At 37.0% G+C, this 24,122-nt stretch overlaps 1 protein-coding gene and 1 long non-coding RNA gene across 2 annotated transcripts in view; one reads left to right on the forward strand and one right to left on the reverse strand.

Moving 5' to 3' along the window:
* The window catches only part of KIAA0825 (KIAA0825 ortholog), a 235,677-nt gene that overhangs the window by 16,024 nt on the left and 195,531 nt on the right, over window positions 1–24,122 (reverse strand). The window lies entirely within an intron of this gene.
* On the forward strand, window positions 1,440–23,190 carry LOC148213773 (uncharacterized). Its single transcript, XR_015793762.1, has 3 exons — window positions 1,440–1,759; window positions 2,060–2,141; window positions 22,102–23,190. It is a non-coding gene; the product is annotated as an uncharacterized LOC148213773 (long non-coding RNA).

The following is a 24,122-nucleotide window of genomic DNA, read 5'->3' on the forward strand; positions in this document are numbered from 1 at the left end:
ACTAAATCCACACCACTTATAGAGTTCCCTCCAGGTCATCTGGTTGCCTCAGTGGTGATTGGTAGCCTTTATCTTGAGAAATACTCTTGAAGAGTTTAGCTGCAGATTACAATGTTTCTCAGAATGGAAAGCATCAGTAGCTAGCAAGGCAAGGAGAATTCCATTCTATTAATCTACCATAGCTGAAAGCCATTATCTGAACTAATAACTCTTGAATAGATGTTCTGATCTGCCAAGATGTGACAACAAAAGCTCACATCTACTACTGGAAGATCATGCTTCCAAAATATTAGAAACTACTCACTTATTGAGAAGGCAGATCTTCATCTGAAATTCATTTCATCAGAACATTAAGGGATATCTTATCTCAAGCCACCTAGAGTCTAGTTGCTTTCAGGCAGTAGATAAATCACAGAAATAAATATATGCCCCAGCAGCTTGGCTGAATCACCAGTGGATAGCCAAAAGAGAAAGCTCTCTTCATCCAGAGGATTTTCTCTAGATTGTCAACAAGAAGGGGTTCCTGATACATGGCAAACTTGGCTAAATAGAAATTTTCTGATACTTTTCATGTTTCTATAACAATAGTGAGAAGGTAGTGGATATTTCCACAGTATCATGGTTTCTGCAATTGCTGTATGCATTCTCCATCTCCTTTCTGATTATCACCAAGATAATGTCAAGATAAAAATTCTCATTGTCATTTTTTTTTTTTTTTTTATTTAGACTTGACAAGTTGGAGCGTGGAATCTTTATGGAAGTTATCCATCAGGTAGACAATATCCTTCTAAGGTCTTTTTGACACATGGACCCAGAATGGCTACAACTCAGTACATGGAAATTAAAAGTGGTCTGCCTCAGGTTGTAATAAGAACTAAATTAGCATCAACACATCCAGCCACCAACATTTACAAAATTATTTGAATTGCATTTTAGAGATGTTGCGAGAGGCAGAGACAGAAAGCATCAATGATTAAATTTCTGGACATGTTCTTGAGGGTCAGCATAGAGGCTGAGTGCTAGCAAGCTGAAGAAGTAGGGAACAGCATTAAGTTTCATCTGCCAGGATTTAATGGCATCTCAGTTTGCAGTCATCTTCAGCTGACGTGATTCCTTAAGAGGTCAAAGAATATCAGTCCACCCATAGTTAATCATTCTTTATTTCACTTTCTGAAACTGACATTACTTTTGAAAGCATTGACAAAATCTCCATTAAATTCTAACTTGAAAGGCACTTACATCCACTAGAAAGATGGAAGAACTTAGTTCCCTTTGTGGGGTTTTTTTTTTTGGTCAGTAAGATTAGATTTTTGTATTTTTCATTCAGAAATGCATCTAGATCCATTTTTTAACATAAGAGTTTATTCAGTGCTTTATAGGACCAGAGAAACAGACATACCAAATCTTTGTATGTGTCAAGAAAAATAATTACATATCAGTTTCCAATTATAAAAGACAACTATTGTGTGTACAAAAATTCTGTAATAAAAGATATGGCTGTGCAATGGTTCAGGTTTAGTCTCCAAAAGGTGCTTCAAAGGATTCTGACACTGAGGAGCCTACTCTGGGCATGCTGGATGGACTTCAGCCTAATGAAGTTGTGGATACACATGACCTGAGAGTTATCTGGCCAGCAGTCATCAGAGCAGCTGTGCCACAGTCAAAGAATAAGAAACTCAAGCTGGAACACCAGTCCAGTCCAAGAGTATACCACATGCAACGGCAAGCAGAACAACAGCACTGCATCAACTTCAATCTGGTAATATGTGGATATTTATAGATATTTATCCATTATTATCTCTATATTTCTTTTATATTACTTCCCTTGTCTGTTAATATAACAAATATTTTTCTACTTCTAATGTACTATAGGATCACAGATTTTACTGCCAAACTCTGCAGAATGCCTGATTCCTCCTATTCTATGCTTCTGTTAAAAAAAAAAAAAAAGTTGAGGTGTTGTTATTAGAAAGTTTATGATTCTTTGTCTCCAAAGGCATATGTTGATACATTTATAAGAATGACAAGATACTTATGTTTTGTTTTTTTCCTTATACAGATTATATACACATTCATTTTCTGATGCTAAGAGACAGTTCAAAGAATGGTATGATGGTTTAGTAATTAAAAGCTTCCTGCCAGTAAGTATTTTCAGCTATTGACAATGTGTCCCAGAGAATATTTTGCTCTTGCAATAACTTAGTCATTTTTTTCCTGTTCCCCAAGTGTCATTTTTGTCTATAAATGAAAGGATTGGGAAGCTGGAGCTGGTTGTAATATGTGGCAACTTGAGGCTGTTGTTGAGCAGTCCTTCATTATGCTTATGTTATAGAAATAGAAAGAAGCCTTTTGAATTGAGAATGTTAGAAAAATCTACTTGTCTGTCATGATCATGATCTACCACCTAGTCACTTCCATCATGAAGAATTTTTTACTGTGTTCAGTGCTGAAGTGGTGCCTGCATAAGGACGTTTGAAGGCCTGACCGAATTAGAGATATCTAGGAAATAGTCAGCATTATTTTTCAGTTATATAGGTATAAAATGGATTGTTAGTTGAACTTCAATATTAAAAGGATTTTAACATGTTCATTTGTAGCAATAGTAATAATGTCACAACTTAAAGCTAGAATATTTTCCCCTTCTTGATATTGTATATTATTTTCAGGTTTTTGCAAACTTTAGAACATTACATTTGCTGGAAGAATCAGAACTACTGTTTATATTTTCTTATTTACCTTCTGTGTTAGAAGAATCAATGCTGTGGGAAGAAGGGAAAAGCTAACAATAGGAAAATAGATAATATAAACTAGTTATAGTAAAAAGAGAAGGAACTAATCCAGTGTTTCCTGACCTGAGTGCTCTGTGATGTGTGGACTTCAACTCCCAGAATTCCCCAGCCACCATAGCCATTGCTAAGAATTCTGGAAGTTGAAGTCAACTCATCTTGAAGTTACCCAGGTGGGAAATGCTGCACTAGTAGTCTTTGCTCTGGCAAAACATCACTGTCAGATAGTAAGCTCTTTTGAATAAATCCCAATGGCTAAAACAATTAGACAGTATGCCCCCAAACACACAAACCTGACATACCTCTTCATCCAACTGTATCATTACCAGGGACCCCAATGTATAACATAGCCAAAGAACTTTCACAAAAACTTGGATATCTCATAGAGGGGAGCAAATATTCTATCAACTCCCATCCCTTCAGAAAATCAAAGACCTAAAAAAAGAAGATTAAATTATGGTTTCATTTGATGTCACAGCACTCTTTACATTCATAGATCCAGAACTAGCAAAAGAATCCATGACAGAAGTACTACACAACACACCCAACCTTGCCAAAAACACTAAGATCAAAATATTCAGAATCATGGACTTCATCAGCCTCTGCCTCACTACCTACTTTCAGTTTGATGGACAAATATACCAACAAATCAGAGGCACACCCATGGGATCACCACTTTCATGACTCATAGCAGAGACCGTAATGCAGCATCTAAAAACTATAGCACTCCCACACATAAAACCAAAACTATGGATCTGGTATGTAGACGACACCTTCGTCATAATAAAAAAAGAACAACTAGAGAAGACATATGAAACAATCAACAACATCTTCAAAGGAATAAAATTCACAAGGGAAGAAAACAACAACACACTACCCTTCCTGGATATCCTCATCAGCAGAGGGAATCACTGCAAATTAGAAATGTAGGTCTATCAAAAAACAACCCACGCTAACCAAGTGCTCCATTACCAAAGTAACAACCCAAACTCCCACAAGAGGAGCTGTGTAAGAACATTATTCAGTTGAGTACAAACGCACTATAGCAATTCAGAATACCAGAAAAAGGAACCAGACCACCTATACAACATCTGCCAACAAAATGGATACCTATGCAACTTTATCAAAAAGTGCCTGAACACTCAAGCCACTACAGCACAACCAACACAAGGTATGAAAAGGATAACACTACCATATATCAAAAATATCTCAGAAACAACCAACAGACTATTGTAACCACACAGCATCACTGTAGCACACAAGCCAACTAAAGCCCTCCGAAACATCTTAAGTAAACCAAAAGATCAGTAGCCCAATAAGAAAAAACAGGAGTCATCTACAACATACAGTGTAAGGACTGTAACAGCCACTATGTAGGACAGACAGGCAGAAGACTAACAGAGCACATCCACAAACACCAACTAGCAGTCAGAAGAACTCACAACATATGGACAGACTCAACCATAGTTTCAACTGGGAAACTGTTAGCATCCTAGACCAAGCTAAATCCAAAAACACTAAGGAATTCCTGGAAGCTTGACACTCAGACATATCAGCCATCAATAGACAATAGAAATAAACCACATTTGTAGACCATTCAATAAAAAAAGCTTAGAAGGAAACAAAAAGACCAGAACACACCCTCTCCAGCAGCTGACACCCAGATAAGCAGTGATTAACACCAGGCAAACAATTAAGTAGAAAACAATACCCTAATCAAGGAACTACCAAGGAGAAAACCACACCCCCACCAACACTGGCAGGGCAAATTACTGTATATAAAGAGGGAGTAAACCCCATACTCACTTGCACTGATAATATTACCTAGTTGGCTAATGAAATGTCTGCAAGCAAACAACCAAGCTCAGGGAGCACCAAGGACTCCACAGGTCTAATTCTGAAAGAAAATTCAGAGCAGAGGAGGATTGGAGCACAGTAGAGCTTGGAAAGGAAGGATCTCTGGAAAGCAACGTAGACTTTTGAGGAAAGAAAAGTTGCTGAAAATATGCCAGCAAAGAAAAAGAGATCCTAATGTACCTCCATCTGGCATAGTCTTTGCTACTTTAATCATTCTGAAGTAAGGACAACTAGGCAGGGGCCTTAGTGCTGCAAGGATGATTATCTATCCTCACACATAACCTATATATGCAAGTAAATGAAAAAGAGCTATTTTAAGGAATTGTGTATTGCTGCTCTGGGTGTTCCATGTGACACATGAGTGAAAATTGGGACCAAGGGAGGGGAATTACAGCCCCATAAGATTTTATGAGCCACAGATACCCATTAGCTATGGACATTACCTTTCCAGCACAGATTGACCATAATAAGCTGGAGGCAGGCAAGATTTGCTTCTTATCAGAGGATTTATTGAAATTCTGTTAATATTACAGTGGTGACTCCCCCCCAACCTGTTTTGTGGTGTAATGGTCCAAAGAAAAGAAGTGGTTGTGTGACAGTTATATTCACCCAAGTACCACAGGTGCTAGAACACCATGTTGTAGCAGAGTATGAACAGATGAAGATTGCTGAATAACATTAAACTATTCTGAGAGAATTGCTTGTGCTTACTTTCCATATTACATTAATCTATACTAACCTGACCACGCAGCCTCCTTAGAACAGGAAGACACTGAGACATTTCTAGCAACTCTCCCTAATTAGGGCACTGATTTCTCTGTTTATCCCATTGAGAAAGCAGTGTGACTGACTGTGGATACCTCTGGACAGTTTGTGCTAGAACTGAGGAGGGCAAAAAGAGGCAGGTATATTATAACTTGGAACATTACCTGCATAATAGTTGCTGGCCATATCCTATTGATCTCGGAGGTTGGTATGCTCATTGGAGATACAGAACTCAATATACTCTAAGAGCTGAGAATCCAACATACAAGATATTTCTTACATACAAGAAAATGTTTAGTCATTTTAGTATTTTGGAATATACACTGGTATGGGGAACAATAAAATATACGTTTTCATCAGACAGGGCCAAGGAGCTTGGCCCAGAAATTTTACTAGATAGCTCAGTGGGGCACTGCAAACAACAGAAATTAGCAGCAGACATTAAAAGGATTGCTGCTATAGTACCAAATCCATTAAGTATGCCTTCCTCCACCAGTTTATCTTACAGATCTGTGGGCTCCTCCAGCTATTTGTGTAATTGCTGAGTTTGTTCTAACTACAACCAAAGCAACCAGAGGGAACCATAAGGAGATCCACAATACCTCATAAAAAAATAATTTTATTAAGGAAGGATCTGAACTCACAACTGGGCAAGTTTACAACTATGCTCATAATCATACCATGTTAAACTGGCAGTCAGCAGAATAAAGTGTGTTAACCTATGGGACCATTTTCCTTCAGTTTGTGACCTCTGCCTTCAAAGTTGCTCAAAGGAAGAATGGGAAGGGGAAAAAGAACAACAAAAGTTTGGGTACTTCTGACAAGAAAACTACTCTGGTGTTGTTTCCTTCCCCCATCCCCAAATGGTATTTCCGCTGGATTAGCCTTTCCAAGGGCCAGATTCTTACACACTGTTGATAGCAGCACAAGAAAAGCCTCTGCAGAAAAAAAAGATCTCTGCATATTTTTTGTCTTTTTGTTAAAATATCCCTATCCGTAGGGAATTTGACCCTACCACCTTTGGCTCAAGAGTTAGATGTTCTTAACTACTTTGCTCTATAAGCAATTGAATTTGAAAACCTCCTCAGAGAGTTTAGCCTAATTCTCTTCAGAGCTCTAAGAATCTGAGGGGATAATGGCTGCCAGTCACAGCCTCAGCAACTTGCTCTCAGTGTCTTATACATCTTGATCCATGGCTCTGGAGTCTGAGCAGCCATGCTGATATTATTTCTGTTGTTCCCAAGCCTGTACGTAGGGAGTGGAATCAGGAAGACTACCAGCAGTTGGAAAAAGGAGGCAAGTTAAGTCCAATACTGACGTATAATCATCACTGATTTTCCCCTTTATTGATTTAATTCCTTCAACTTCAAACTTTCTGCTTTATTCCACTTTATTGGTGGAATAAAGAATAAGAGGTCTCAAGGAAACAGAATCAGAGAATGAGCATTTAGAAAGAAAAGTCTGTGGTATTTAGCCTAAGGCCTGCCTCTAAAGTAATATTGCAACTTCTTTTTAGCTCTTTCATCTGTACATATTATTGGACAAACAAGCCCCTCTAGATCTGCTCTTCAAAGCAGCCACAGCAGCTTGAAAAATCTAATTAAAGAATTTGCATGGGCCTAGTTTCTACGGGATTTTTTTGTATGACAATTCAGGGCTAGTTAAAATGGGAGACATTTTTATTTCTAAGAGTCAATTTTCTCTTTAGCTACCCCTACCACCCACTAAACCCCCAAGAAATGGAATATACGATCCATTCAGGGACTGAAATAAGAATCATAGCGTCTAATCCCTTCTGCCTCAACAATACATCCCTTCTGTTTTATTGCAAGGCTGCTCTTGGCTTTGTGAACTTCATCCGTCTTTTGCTCTCAGTGTCATTGCATACCAGTTCATCCATGTCACTGAAGTCAGAGCCAATGTTCGCCTCCCCATCCTGTAGATAAGGAGAAGTAGGGAATGTCCTTTAGCAATTAGGAAGGACACATTGGGGAGGACTCTTTATTTGCATTTCCATCTCTTCAGTTGGTGGGACTTGGCTGTACTGCACTTACTGTTTTACTCTAGCACTTCTATAGTGATATGTCAAGTTTCATTACATAAATATTTTGCAGCCCTGGCTAAGTTGGAAAAAGAGCAGGAAAGAAAAAGAGAAAAAGATAAACCTTCAGAGTACAAAGTATCTCATAAACTTTCCTCCTTGTTCAGAAGAAATAATTTAAATTTTCACAGGGGAGTATTTAGAAGAGACAAGCAAAACTGTCTGGAATGCTCATTCATTTTTAAAGAGGCTGGAGCAGCCTCTGAGCAGCCTTGCTTCACAGCTACATCTCCCAATCTTCTTTCTCTTCTTTCCATGTCTGCACACCACATTGTTGTTGTCTTCCTCACTCTTTGTTCCCTTTCCTCTCAAGTCCTGTTCTTACCTTTTTTTTCTTCAGTCACTCTCCCTTGCCAGTACCCAGCCACTGCAATCTTTCTTCTATGCTCCCCAGCCACTTTCCTTGTCCCTGTCCCCCTTACCAACTCCAGTCCAAGTATACAGCCCTCCTCCTCCCTTCAGACTTAGGATCCAGCTTTCCAAAGATCTCCTTCCCAAGACCCAATTCTGTTCTTCTTGCCAGCTCTTCCCTCACATGTAGGATTCAGCTACCCAGGCCTGTAAGTAATTTCTTGGGGCAAATTTAAAAAACAATTTGAAACTCTGTTAAAAATAAATAACTAATAAAGGTGGAATTAAGACTCAATGTTGGTACAACACAAATCTATTTTCTAGTTATGATAATGTGCCTTTGCATCAGAAAGAAACATCAAGGTTGGAGAATTCTAAATATAACATAAAGGATAGGATAGGATAGGATAGGATAGGATAGGATAGGATAGGATAGGATAGGATAGGATAGGATAGGATAGGATAGGATAGGATAGGATACTAAAGACACCACTTTCTTCAACAATTGCACCATAAAAGGCAAGGCTAATGTTGTTACTAGCATCTTCCTCATTAGTCAGGCATCTCTTGGTATCTGCAAAAAATCAGTGTTTGGAAGGTATGTTCTATGCAATGGGCCTCTGTAGTGAACTCTGTAATGGAGAAACATTATATAACATTTTTAATTCATTCTTTCTTTCCAGATATTTTTTGTGAGGGATTAGGCAGGTAAGCAAATAAATTGACTAGTGTAGGTGTTCTCACATTATAACATGTCCATCCACAAGTGTTTTGGTTTTCATTTATTTATTTGAATTTATTAGCTGCCCAACTCTAGTGGACTCTGGGTGGCATACAAAACTGGAAAATCCATAAAAAGAAATAAAACATCAAACCAAATGAAGAGCCCAGATTAAACAACATAAATCAAACAAAACAGGGGTTTTAGACACACAATAATACATTGACCTAAGCCAGGTGTTCAGAGCTTTCTGGAGAAAGGGCACAGTCCTTATCTCTGGGGGGTTGCTGTTCCAGAGGGCAAGGGCCGCAACAGAGAAGGCACACTTCCTAAGTCTCACAAGATGACAAGATTTAATAAAGGGGACCTGGAGCATAAGCATTTTGCTAGAAAGTACCGGGTGGACAGAAACGATCAGAGATAAGTAGTTCCTCAGTTATCCAGGCCCTATGCCATACAGGGCTTTGTAATAACCAGTACCCTGAAATGCACTTGGAAGCAGTGCAACTTACATAGCAGTGGTGACACATGGGCATACTGAAAGGTACCTGTTACTGCTCGCGCTGCTATAATGTGAAGCAGCTATAGCTTTAAGATGGTCTTCAAGGGTAGCACATGTAGAGCGCATTGCAACAATCCAATTGTGAGGCAACCAGGACATGAGTAACTGTCTGAAGGGCCTCCTGATCAAGGAAAGGGTACAACTAGCACACAAGATGAACCTGTGTAAAGGCCCTCCTGGCCACAGCTGGCCCCTGCTCTTTGAGCAGTAGCTGCAAGTCCAGAGGTGCAAAACCCAAGTTTTGAATGAGGAAGTGCAGCCCCATCCAAGACCAACAATGGTAACATTCCTGACCCTGGGGAGGCCAAACACCCACAGCCACTCAGACTTGTTATGACTGAGCTGAAGTTTGTTCTGCCTCATCCAGACCTGAACAGCCTCCATACACTGGGTCAGTACATCGACAGTTTCACCTATGCAGCTTGGTGTTGAGATGCAGAGGTGGGTATCATCAGCATACTGATGATAACGAATCTCAAACTAGCTGACGACCTCACCCAATGGTTTCATGTAGATGTCAAACAGGAGAGAAGAGAGCGTCAAGCCCTGAGGCACCCCACATGTGAGCCCCTCCCCCCCCAGTAAACACTGGCTAAAACTGCTGAAGAAGGATGTGAACCACTGAAGCACAGTGCCTTCCACTCCTAACTCCCACAGCTGGTCCAGAAGGAGACTGTGTTGACAGTATCGAAAGCTACTGAGAGATCAAGGAACACTTGATAACACTTTAGTTTTCACCTAAATTTAACCCCCTTGAAACAATTAACATTCAGAAGTCTCACTAATCCTAATCCCATGTCAAGGAAAATTCTGAGGTACCAACTTTGCAAAATGTAAGGGATAGGTGAGGCAGGACTTCAGGTATATTTTCATTTGACTCCAGTTGTTGAATACAGTTGTTGAGCAATAAACCTGGTCAGTCTCTTATAACAGTATTCCAGCCATTGTGAAAAACTATTAGATCAAGTTAGGTGACCATGTAAAGAAGTCTCTGATGCAGCTAAAAAACTTACAGTTTTAAGGTGAAACAGGCAGCACCATACAGCCATGGAAATGCTTACATGCATATACTGTAAATAACAATTTCATTACAGTATTCCATGTACAAAATGTTTCATATATGATTAAAAAGATACTATGCATAATATATAGTACAAACGTAAATCAGTTTTGAGCATTTTCTGTTTGCATATGGATGCAAAATTATATTAACCTTTGTTTGGAAGAAAACAAAACAGGTTTGCTACATATTGGAAAATTATACATACCCCCAAACTGCCAAGTCAATGAAACATACCCACCAAGGGCTTTAAGTAAAGGTAATTGCTCTATGTGTTTACAATTACTTAATTACTTTACTTTGCCAAAAAAGGTCATTAAAGTAATCTTGAGGCTGAATTAAGTTTAAGGACTAACCTGTATGTTGTATATTGTAAGTATGTTCCATTTAACACATTTAATAGATGTAAAAGCTCACAAGTGATGATATAAAGGATAATTTACGCTTGCAATGCATTTTTGTCCAATTAATAGATTGCCTGTGTGTTGCATATTTTGCATGACAAAAGAGGTGAATATTAAACTGCCATTCATAATGAAAATGCACTTTGCAAATTAGAAGTGCCGAAACAGAATTTTTTCACCCTGTTTAGGAAATAAACAGTCCTTAACCAATTAAACTGCATTGTGATAATTCCATGATTTATTGCAAGTTGTTTAACTTTCAAAACTTGGCTAACCCATATTAAGGTCACAATCCATCATGTCTTGCTTGGAAAGCCAGCAAATAATGGCTGTTGTATTAGCTGCTTTTGATGATAGTATGAAAGAAGTATTAGCACTTGTCAACAAAACTGCTTACAACATAACATTAGCATGCATGGGCTGCTGTACCTATTTATTATTCTGGCAGCTTCACACATATTGTTACAAGCTTATAAAACATTTTGTTGGGTAGAAACCAAATGTACACTGTTGATTTTCTGATAAACTGGCAGCATAAATGTCTAGGCTGACTTAGTTCAGTTTAAGTGTAAATAGAGACAAAAATTCTTCAACCTGTTCTCTTATTGATATTGAAAAGTGCTGAATTATTCAGCATCTAACTCTTCTGTTTGTGTCTATCACAGTTATCAATTACCCATCAGTCTACTTGTCAAAACAGAATGGATTAATGTGGCTGAAAACAAGACAAATAAATGGATACTATAACAGGGGTTCAGAGTTGCCAAACTGTCAAAGGGAAATCCAGGCAATGACATTTACCGTCAAAAGTGGGATAGCTGGCTTGAGAGAGCAAACGATACTCTTTTATGAGCCAAGAATGCACTTAGCTTACTGTAACTAAATGAAATCTGATTACCCTACTAATACATTGACAATACTGATAACACAATAGCCACTATAAGTAGGTGTTCTGTTGTTCAAACAATTTCATAATCTTATACAGAATATGTGTTATAAATAAAACAATGGAGCCAATATAAATACAATTTCAATTATTTGGAGCATGTTATGGGCCTCTAAGGACAGAATTTAAGAAGTGTTTGCCGAGATAGGAAAATAAAATCCAGCAAACCCAGTCTTGGCTCCATTCTGATCTTTATCTCTAAAGTTTTACTTGCCAACTGGTTTGAAACCATTATTTCCAAACATCATAGGATAAAACCATCTAATTTGATTTCTTTAGGAGGAAGGTCAGTAACATGACTACCAATTTAAGTTTAGTTTTGAATTACTGTAAGGATTTTCTTTCATTAATAAACATCTCCCAGATCAGTTTAAAATAATCATGATCTCCAAATTCTTGAAACACTCCTATTGCCTCAGATTACCAATATTTTATTTTATTTCTTATTTATTTATATTTCAAATTTGATTACCACCTATATCACTAGGAAGAATTTAGATACTATTATTCTGTAAAGTCAATGCACCAGCACTTATTGATATCTCATATAGCTTCTTTAGAAAGATTAACAATTTCAATTTGATGAATTGAGTTAGAGACTTTTTAAAAAATGCGTACCTCACATTTTGTATGTTATAATGGTTATTCTTAGGTAAATGTGTATATAATTGTACATTTTATCATTTTTTAAAAAGTTAATTAATTCTTTCAGGGCTGTGTAGTATAATACCATTAACATGATTGTTTGGCAAATGCCAAGTCATTTCATTTTGTGGAATTAACAATTAGAACCAGTTAATTTAGACATGGAGATACTAAATAAGAGGCAGAAAATTCTAAAGAAGTGAATGTACAATGAGGTTTGCTAGGTGCAATAAATGTTAGAAACTGTTTATAAAACAACTGTTGTATCTGCTTCTGCAATGGGATTATGTCAAGCTTGTGTAATGAGCCAGTGTAGTTTTTTACTTAAATATGTTCTGCTTTATTAGTTCTAAGCAAAACAAAAATAATATCCTATCCTAGTTACTATCTGTACTGTATAATAAAAATATATATTTATAACATGGGCTATAACTTTGACTCTATAACCATTAGAGCCCTTAGTTAGAAGGAATATACAGCCTGTTAAGAAAGAAATTGCTCAATTCTAAGTTAGGGATATGGTTTTCTAAGAAAATATGATAGAACCCCACCAGAGTGCAGAGGAGAAATGCTACTGATATTCCAAACTTCACCAGGAAATGATCTGACCATGACACAGAGGTGACCATTAGGTCTCCCAAGTTCAAATCATCTGCTTCCTGACTGGCTGAAAAAAACACATCCAGAGTATGCCCTGCAGTGAGAGTACACCAACAGAATCCCCAATCTGTCCCAATTGCCCAACACAAGGTACAAACAGTCAATATTAGTATTCAACTGGGTAGGAAGCCTGAAGAGGGAGATGGAACCCCAATAGACCATTTATCTATCTATCTATCTATCTATCTATCTATCTATCTATCTATCTATCTATCTATCTATCTATCTATCTATCTATCTATCTAGCTAGCTAGCTAGCTAGCTAGCTAGCTAGCTAGCTAGCTATCATATTGCCCATCTCCCCCAGAGGATGACTCCGGGTGCCTCACAATTAAAACCTCAAAAACAGTAAAAAATATAAATAACACATTAATTTAGTTAAAAAGTCGAACTACAGTATATAAAAAGACCATATACATAAAAAAGACTAAAAACATTCAAGATGATGGGGGGGAGGGCATAGAATCAATTACCCCACGACCCAATTCCAATGGTGTGAGCCCCCATCAGGCCCTCAGGCCATCTGGCATAGCCAAGATTTTACACTCTTCCTGAAAGCCATGAGAGTGGGGGCACACCGCACCTCAGGTGGTAAGTTGTTCCACAGAGTGGGGGCCATAACAGAAAAGGCACTCTTCCTAGACCGCACCAGTCAAAATTCCTTGACCGGTGGGTTCCACAACATGCCCCTTCTGCTGGACCAAGTGGGGTGAGCTGATATAACAACGGCTCCTCAGATAACCTGGTCCTATGCCATGTAGGGCTTTAAAGGTAATAACAAACACCTTGAATTGGACCCAGAAGCAAACCGGCAACCAACGCAGCCCACGTAACAGAAGTGTTATATGGGCCCTCTGGGAGCATTCAGAACTGTCTGTGCCACTGCATTTTGCACCAGCTGTAGCTTCTGGATACTCTTCAAGGGTAGCCCCATGTAGAGTACACTGCAGTAATCCAACTGGGAGATGACCAGGGCATGAGTGACCGTGCGGAGAGCCTTCCGATCCAGGAAGGGGCATAACTGACGCACAACATGAAGTTGCACAAAGGCCCTCCTAGCCATGACTGCCCCCTGCTCTTTGAGCAGGAGTTGTGAGTCTAGAAGGACCCCCAGACTACAGGAACTCCCGCTCCCCAACACTTATGTCTACGCTGAACAGAGTACTAAAGGTGGACACAATTGAGAGAAACCACCTTCTCCCGGTTCACCTACCCAAGTCTTTGTTATACATTCTAGGTCAGTCCTTCAACCACAATTAGATTGTAGATGAGAGGTGTTTTGGACTGACCTGGCATTTAACATCAGCACCAGCAGACCTGAGGGCAAGCTGGTACAGTAACCAGGTACCTTCAGGATTGGAGGCTGGGGGACCAGAACATAGAATAGGCATAAGATGTCTAGACTCACTTTTCCTTACTTTGCTAGATGAACCCTAAAGCCGTGTCTCCCTCTACTATGACCACAGCAATAAAGGCACGTACATCCCTCCCCAGGTTCTTATATACATTACCCAGGCGCATAATTGATCGTGTTAAAGGGACTGGGGGGGGGGGTAAGGCTCTTCTGCAAACAAGGTTCTTTCACAGTCCCAGGAGTTCCTGTTCTTAGCACACTGCATTAGCAAAGGTGTTACAGTAGTCACTGTTGTAGTCATTGTTACCTCAACTCCAGCCCTGAATGGGCACCAAATGGATGCTGCTCTTAGGTTGCAGCCTTAGGCTTCTGGGACTGATGTGCAAGATGGCTGGGCCACTCTCTTGTAGCCCATAAATGCAGGCAGTCATCCCGGCCATCCACTCACCCACCCACCCACCCACCTACCCACTCACCCAGGCAGGCAGGCAGGCAGGCAGGCAGGCAGGCAGGCAGGCAGGCAGGCAGGCAGATGGTTTCACAGGAAGAGTCCCAGCACACTGCCAGTAATTTTCATTTTATTTTCTAAATATTTTATTTTATATTAAAACTTGAAGTCTTTATATTCGAATAGCAATGTGTTGGCATTGCTACAATTCAAAGCATAATTACCAAACTGCGGATCTGAAAATTATAGGGAAAATTGCATGTGTGTCTGTGATTGAAACAAACAAACACAGTTTTCTCACTCTTTCCTCAGATTTAGATATTTCAAGTCAGCTAAACAGGTTATCTGATTTGCCAGTTAGGAATTCCTTAAAGGCAAAGAAATTTCTGGATGGCTCAGCCAATGCATTTAATTATGTCACAGTTAACAATTCATTTTAACATACCAATTTGCTTACCACAGATATAAATTTGTATATCAATACAATTGAGAATAGTTTTGCTGCTGCTGCTGCTGCTGCTGTATGATGATGGATACATAGTTTACATTATATCTATAATGTATCTATCTAGCTTCATTGTGGGTTAGGAAAATTCTACTTTAAAATTTAAAGTAAATCTAAATAATTCAGAATCCAAAGCGGACTGTAATCAATAGACTACTTACAAAGGAATGTGTTCTGCTTTATTTTGATGTTTTAATAAGGCAGCTATGATATCACAAAGCACCAGCATAATTCATCTTTATAGGAAAAGGCAGATAGATTTATTTTATATTGCTCTGGATTATCTAATAGCCCATTATACATCTAACTGATAAAACTATTTATAGTTACTTGTATATAGTTTCTGGATTATGAACAGGCAGTTCTACTTTATCCTGCCTATGTGAGCCCCATGTTTTAATGCAACTCATCTTTATCATATCTAAACTGAATCAGCATGTATGTTTTAAAGAAATATTTAATAAATCTGTGCTCAGTTCTGAACCATATTATTATTCTAAAAGGTGGAGTTATTATTCCAGTAGTTTCCAGAATTGAGAGGCAGTTGCCATAAAGTATGTTTAGACTCTCCCCCGAATTCATATAGATCCCTTCTTTTTCCCCTCTACTGATGGCAATCATGTTCTGTACTTTAACATGTCAGGAATGCAGGAACTGTTATAAAGAGAAACAACTATGAAAGGAGGATATAAAGCTTGGGATTAAACTGGAATTTTCTGTCTGCGAAGCTCTTCAACTGGGTTACAGCCCTTTCCATTGTTTTAGAAACATCAATAAGCATTCTGAAGAAAGAATAATCTGCAGGGAATAGCTTTTGCTGTGTGTATGGGGACAAATTGATATACTTGTCCAGAGGCTGGTGTTCCCTTTATTTTCACATCAGCTGGGAGTCCCTACTTGAATCTTGGCAGTTTCTAGATTCTGATGTAACTAGCTTCGACTCAGTACACAGCTCATGTCAAGCTTCACACCAGGAGTAAATAATAGTTCTTTGGAAACTTAACCTTTCTTCAGCAATTGTCTTAACTTGGCAAAAGTCTCTCAGACATGACTCAACTACATTAGAACTGTTATTGCAGAAAATAATGAAGTTTTATGTACAATAAAGCAAATAAATAAAGCAAAGCAAAGCAAAGCTCAAAACTGTTATAATGCTCTATGCTCCAAACTCTAACCTTTTTCCTCCTGTGTTTCTGAGTACCTGATTGTTCTTTTTCTAGCCTTGGGAGGCATCTACATATTATATTAACATAATAATTCTCTCTAGCCTGAGAACTGCTAAAGAAAAGTCCACTATTAATTTATGTATTAAGAGGTATTCCAATATTAATCCCAAATAAATATATTTTCTTCAGGTAGATAAGTTATTGAGGAAATGTACAGTATATCAGAAAATAAACCACCTAGGATTTCATTAGCTAAATTGAGATTATCTATTGAGGATGATGGTTCTACTTTATCAGATTTTCAAAAATATCCTTGGGCGTATATCTTATCAACTACATCTATGTCAAATGAATACCCAGTATTCCTTTGCGGTCAACCTTTGTGGTCTCTATTGGAAAGTTACTATGTATTTTCACTGAGGTCCTGGCAATTGCTAGAGACAATATACAGCAGAAAGGGTTTACATTTCCAGGTTTATGAGCAGACAGACATGTTTGGGACTTGTTGGGTCATAGACTGATTTTGATGTTGAGGCTCATGAATGTTTAACTTTATGGAAAATGTCCTAAAATAGTCCTCAATTTAACTTTTTCTCCCCTTAGGACAGCCAAAAAGTCCTCTTCTGTCAGGATCTAAATGAAATGGCAGTCTTATTCTCTGGTTTTTTTTTTTTTAAAAATAAAGTGATCAACAAGACACAAAATATGCAGTTGCAGCAGTAAAACATTCAGTTCCAGGAGCATCTTTGTAGTATAAAATTCAAGAAAAATAATTCCAGAAACATTTTATGTTAGGTGATTTAAAAATTAATGATCAACAATGTGAAATAAAAGTGTATTCTAAAGTTTTGGCCAAATGTATCCATTTCTCCCTAATATTCCCCTGCAAAAGGTTCTCCCCAGAATGCTCATAAATGTTTCCAAAGCTAGAGCTCCATAGTGCATGTCTCATTTGCACACACAAAGTCCCATTTTTAATGCTGGCCTCTCTATTTAAGACTGGGAAGATTTCAGCTGAAAGTTGGGACCGTGGCTGTCAGTGAGTAGGTAATACTGAACAATTGGGGTCTGCACTATAGGTAGCTTCCTATATCTTAAACTAGGACATAACATCTTTTCCTGACAAATCACGTAACCCTAACTGCTGAAAGTTGTATGATTGTGGCAGTTTAAAAATCTAATAAATAAATACTAGATAGTTAAATGAATGAGAAAGGTGGTATTGCAAACAATACGCAATATATTTTTGGGATTGCTGTACTATGTTTCTGTCATAAAATATGAAATAAATTCAATTCATTTTATTTTGCCAGTGACCAGCATAAAACAACATACAGTACAATAAAAATATCCACGCTATGGTAGCATTCCCAAATGTAAATAAAATATCATATAACATCAAATCTATAAAACTAAAATACATAAAAATATAAAAAAAATTTATATTTTAAAATACATAAAAATATAAAAAATAAAAATGCATAAAATGTTATTGTTACTTACATTATAATGCAAGGAAATGGGAATACAAATATGGATTATAATATCCAGTAAAACTAAAATATTAGCTTTATAAGAAGAAGCTTTATAAGAAAGAAGAAAGAAGTTTATAAAGAATATAATCCTAAAAATGTTTTATATTCTTTAAAACATTTTAGCAGTTATTTCTTTTTGGACACTGCAGGTAAAATAACAGTATTTAGAGACATTGAATGAGCCTGTATTGCTAATCAACAAAGCACCCCCTAAAATGGACAAATACATTGTAGTGATGTATAATATATGCACAAATTACAATCAAATCCCATTCATGATAGAGAATAGTGAAAAAGGATCACAGTGATTGGGAATGTTGCACTGGGTGGTGGGAAAGTGGCAGAGATTGGGAAAGGCCATGCAGAGAGAAAAGAAAAAAGTCAGACAAAGTAAGGAAAATCAGTCAGAGAATATACAGTGCATGCAAAACCAGGAAAAGAGAGAACTCATACTGTACATGCATACATGCACATCAACAGTGAATAGGCACTCCATATTTTTCACATTTAACTATCATTTATATATATATTTTCTCTATGTGGTTGTGCTGAAAATAAGTCTATTCTCTGATTAAATTAACAACCAATATTCAGTTGCAAAACACAACTGAAAGAAGTTTAACTGTTCTCCATCTTTAACTCTCAAAACTTGTACTTCAGTTAATCTCAATGTTTCTTAATTGCTAATTAGATTACAATATGTAACAGTAATCTTCAGTAAGTTAGTTTCAATATATAAAGTGCATTAGTGTCATCACAATTAAATCTGTTACTATAGCAAGCATGTATCTTCACTGTTTAAAAAGTACTGTCTTGTTAAAGTGGGTGGTAAGAGACAGAACAAATCTAAATACCTTTTTTGGTACTCACCTAGCTTCCTAATATTTGAATAATAAACTTTATTATTCCACATTGCTTTAGTGAAATGTATTTTAAGCCAGTGTGCTTAGAAGTGGAGTGTTGCCATCCCATTTTACATTAAGTTGCTGTAAATCATTACTATGTGACATTTTCAGGACAAGATCCAGTTTTCTGTGCACAAACTGAGTTTATTCTTATAACTTCTATTTGATCATTATACAGTCAAATCATACTACTTATGAGTGAACTGTAGACACAAGATGAGATATTCTATATAAGCTAAAGAAGAGAGCATTTGTAATGTAAAATACAATTTGTTGTAATGAAATGTTTTATTTGGCATGGCAGGTTAGGAATTCCTTTGAACCTATACTGAAGGAAAGAATAGATTAATAATTTAATTCAGTTCAGTACTATTTATTTATTATTCTAATTTATATAATCGCCATCTCAAATATATGACTCTGGGCAGCTTACAAACAGTTAAAAACAATATAAAAACACCAAAGCAATACAACAATTTAAGAATAAAAACAATATAAAAACTATATACAAGTAGGACACTACTAGCTTTATTTTATGATCAGATCTGACCTTAATATGGTTCAACCAATTAGACATCTCTATTTAATTGTAGGATGACAATGACCTATCTAAAACTCACTAGAATTTACATGCAAAGGTCTAAAAGAATCAGTTATTTCCCTGGTGGAGATGGTTCATTTGATAGAACAACCGCCATAGTTCAAGAAGCAACAGCAATGCACACACCACAAAAAAAAAAAAAAAAAAAAAACATCCTCTGCAAGAGTGTTTTTAACTGTTTTTTGCAAAAGGGCATCTTAATGAGCTTTTTTTCAGGCTCTCTTGGCAGTGCTTCAGCCTTCTCAAGATACCCCCACACAAAGCAAATATCATTCATCAGAAGTTACATTTGCTCCTTGTTATCACAACTTATGCTGCTTAATTTTTTATTCAATGAATTCACTTTCTTGTTTATTAGATGCAAGATAGCCGCTCTTCCCTAAAGGCCTTGTATGCAAAACCTTGCTTGTAATCCTGTCATTTCAAACCTCAGTAGGTTTTTACACTGCTTCAGGAATTAGGAAGAAAGAAGCAAACAACTTAGATTTATTCGTGCTGATATTAAATTTGTATATGATTAAGGAAATAAGAGGAATTTACACAGAAAACCTAACATAGTTGCTGCAGTCCAGTGGACTATATTAATCCATGTATTTGTACAAATTAGCAGATTTATTCCTGCTCCTAAAAACATTTCAATATAATGCATCTAGCTTCACAAGTTTCTGTTTCTCATACTTGTCCTTTCAAAGTAAATTTTTTCATCTGTTCAAACAACAATTGAGTAATATATCCAATTACCAAAACAATGCCCAACATTTCTTTTGAAACGCCTTATATTTCAAAATATGCAAGTTTAATAAATTATTATTATTACGAAAGTTCTGAGTATTAATGCTGAAAAACTATGAAAGGCTAGATAGATTTGAATAAAAGCTGCTACTAATTATCAAATGTTTTCTAATTTTAACTGTCTCTGTAATGCTCATTATGAGTACCATGTGACAATAAAATTATCACAACATTTTATGCATTAATATTTAAAGAATCCCAGATACTTCAAATTAATTCCATAACTTGATACTATGAAAATCATTGAAATGTGAATGACTAACTGAATTAAATATATTTTCAGGTACTCTTAGGACAATTAAGAATGTATAACATTATTTACAGAATAATGCATATTCCTTTCATACATAGAAAGATAAAAGCATACAAATCCATACATTAGTAGTAAAATGATAAGCAATATATTAGTGTTCATTTTTGAATTAGTCATTGCTTATCTGATTAGGTCCAGAAATCTAAAACTTTAGTTTTTATTTATTGTTTTATAAATAATACTTTTATTAATTGGCTTAATTTTAATTTTACAAAGTTATATAATTCTGAAATGTGTCACTCTGCAGCATTCATTAAAGATAACAGAAAATATTTCCATGTTATTAATAGGTACTTAATCAGTTCAGAATTCTCAACAAACTGACATAATGCCAAACAAGGGGAATTGTATAAAACACCACTTTATTAAATATCTTCTCTTAATAGGAACTTTGTAAGGTCATGTAATGTAAGGCATGTAATTACAGTGTGGCTAACAAACACAAATATGGTGAACATTTTAAGGATCTCTAAAAAAGCTTTAGATTGCAAATCTGCTTTAAACTAAACTGAAATAGCAACAGATGAAATTCTTATACATAAGTGTGCTGAAAATGCACTTCTTGAATACAGGTAGTCCTTGCTTAACGACCACAATAGGAACTGGAAAATTTGTCATTATGCAGGGCAGCCATTAAGCAAGTCATCATGTGACCATACCCAATTTTACATTTTTTTGTGGCAGTTGTTAAGCAAATCACCATGTTCGTTAAATGAATCCTGTGGTTGTTAAGTGAATCATGCAGTTCCCCATTGATTTTGTTTGCCAGAAGTCAGCTGGAAAGGCCACAAATGGCAGTCATGTGACCGTGGGACATTGCAACCATTGTGTGAGCTGGTTGTCAAGTGCCCGGATTGCAATCATGTGACCACAGTTATTTCAAGGACTGGTCATAAGTAGCTTTTTAGCACCATCATAACTTGGAACGGTTGTTAAATGAATGGTCATTAAGCAAGGACTATCTGTAATTAGCCCTTCTCTAATATCTACAGATTTCAAGAAAATTTGCTGTTCATATGACTTACAGAAAAATCCAACTTATCAAGTTTAATACATGCTATTCGTGTTTATATGTCACTATGATTTTCCCATGATTTATCACTAAGCCTGTATAGGACTTAAGTATCCTCATATAGATGTGAAAATGTTAACAATTACTTAAGTCCATTATTTATAATAATGCACAAATTTATTGTTCCTATGTTTACACACCTCATTATTTTTATTGCACAACTCTTACATTTTTGCACTTGGAAATTTTAAAAGTCACCCTGTGATTTTTATAGCATAATAGTATGCTAGATGAAGATATTTAAGATGTTACAATAAACTGCCTCTGTTTTCATTTTGCATTTAATTTCAGTGCCAGACTCAAAGCATAAATTTTTCATTACCTGCAATGCTATGAATAAAAGATTAAAAAAAAGGATCTCAGAAGAATTTCTAACACATGCGGTGCATGCAGCACATTGTGCAGCCACATTGTGCATAACTAGATGTTTAATTTCCATCATTTTTCCCTGTGTCAGGAGCATTATTATTTGGGTTAATACATCATGCAGTTAGTTTCCAGTATTCCAGCTCCAGTATTCCATTAAATTTCAGTTTGCTTGTTTCTCATCAGGTAATCTACTGAGAAGCTGCAGAATTCGAAACAGGTAGGTATACCATTAGAACTCTATATTTCTTAATATAAAAATATGAATATCCTTTGTGTTTGAACTATGCTAACTGAAATATTACAATACCACTTTTTATTTATTTGTTTGTTTCATGAACTAGCAAATAAATCTATTTGCAAATGTAAAGAAATAAACATTTTAATGGTAACTTTACTCATTAAAGCTTACTTTATACTTTAAATGAAAGGACATGATCATTCCCAGAAAGTGATAGAAGGTGATGGTATGAGTTCACTGTTAAGGCTTTTTCATTTAGCACTTAGGAGTGCATTATGCAGTAGTATGTATTTTCATTTTTAACTTCCTTAGCATGCATATATACTGTATGTAGATACATACATATATACCCATCACAGCATTCCCTTTTGGGATAAGTAGTGTTATGCAGAGTGAAAAGAAGAAGTAAGAAATAGGAAACTGGATTAAAAAGTGTATCCTCTATGTGTGTGTGTGTGTCACCAGCAACAATATGTTGGTTTACAAGGTAGCCTCTATATTAGAAAACTTAGTTTGCATAGACTAGTGTAAACTGCTTGGAATAAAACTAGTTTAGACTGCACTTGTGTCCAAATGGACTGGCACTGTCCTTGCGTTAGCAGAGGATGCTTCATATAGCATAGGTATGACCAAGGCAAGGAACCTAGGCTACATCTTTTCTATCTTACTAAAGGTATTACAGGTACGGGTTATGATGGCAAGTGATGTGGTTTAAAGCATGTCATGTGACATCACTTAACAATGGCAATCCCAAGCAGTCCCAGTTGCCGTCGTAACCCCAAGATGTGCAGGTCATTAAGTGGGAAGAGGTGGGACTCTCAAGTAAGGAACACAGGGGTACCATGGGGTGCTACAGGGGTGTGTGCGGGAGTCCAGGGGAGGGCTGGCACAGGCTACATGCAAGTAACAGGAGGCTGTTGGAGGGCCTTGGAGGGCTGGTGGAGGTTGCGTGTGAGTGGGAGAAAAAGTGGGAGTGACTTTCTGGAGAGACTTGCAACCTTCCCCGCCAGCTTCCCCATTGACTTTACTTGTGGGAAGCTGGCAGGGAAGGTTACAAATGGTGATCACATGACTGCAGCTCTCTGAAACATCGTAATCACAAGCTAGGCATTGGAATCACGTGCCCGCAGGGGCACTGTGATGGCTGGAACCTCAAGGTCCATTTTTTCAATGCTGCTATAACTTTGAATGGTCGGTGAACGAAAGGATGTAAGCTGAGGACTACCTGTATGTGAAAGCATCTTTGATTGTTAGTATGCGGAGAGCTACTTATGACATTTGCTAGTTTCCTTCAATTAAACAAAGCTAAGAATTTTGAAAATGTATGTTTATCAGCAATTACAACCAACCTTTTATTGTTTTAGAAGATAGTTAATACTCATGTATGACTCTCACTGAGCAATGTACTTTTAAGTACGCTAGGAAATTCAGTCTAATTAAGGAAAATAATGTTAATTTTTTTGGCTACTGTGCTACTTCCAACAAGTGAGTAGATTTCCAATTATAGAATGTGACTTTGCCTTCATTCTTTTTCCTTTAACTTGTAAACTCTCCACATCTTTCAGAGAATATTTGGAGTCCTGCAATGGACTGCTGCAGTTAGGTGTTCCATTAGTAGTTTCCAATAGTCTCTTAAACAATCAGCACTGGATACAATCATAGGTATGCACATTTTAAATGTTTATTTTATTATATTTTTCAGTACTAAATATCCTAAGTTAAGCTCTATTTGGAGCTATAGGGTTCAAAAGGGTTTAATATAAAGCACTTGATCAGGAAGAGGATAATTCCAGTGGGGAATTAATGGCGGCTTAGACGTCTCCAAAAGCAGCAGGAGACGACATCTCAGCTGATCGACAGCTAGCAGTAAGTGCTGGCCACCCAACTTGCTTCAGATAAGGAGGAAGCACGAAATCCATTTGATCTCTGGACGGTCATTCCTCGAAAGCTAATTGTGGAGGGAGCC

This window comes from Python bivittatus, unplaced genomic scaffold (assembly GCF_059951505.1).
Source record: "Python bivittatus isolate LINGU-HERP-01145 unplaced genomic scaffold, Pbiv_v1 ctg000850_np1212, whole genome shotgun sequence".
NCBI lineage: Eukaryota > Metazoa > Chordata > Lepidosauria > Squamata > Pythonidae > Python > Python bivittatus.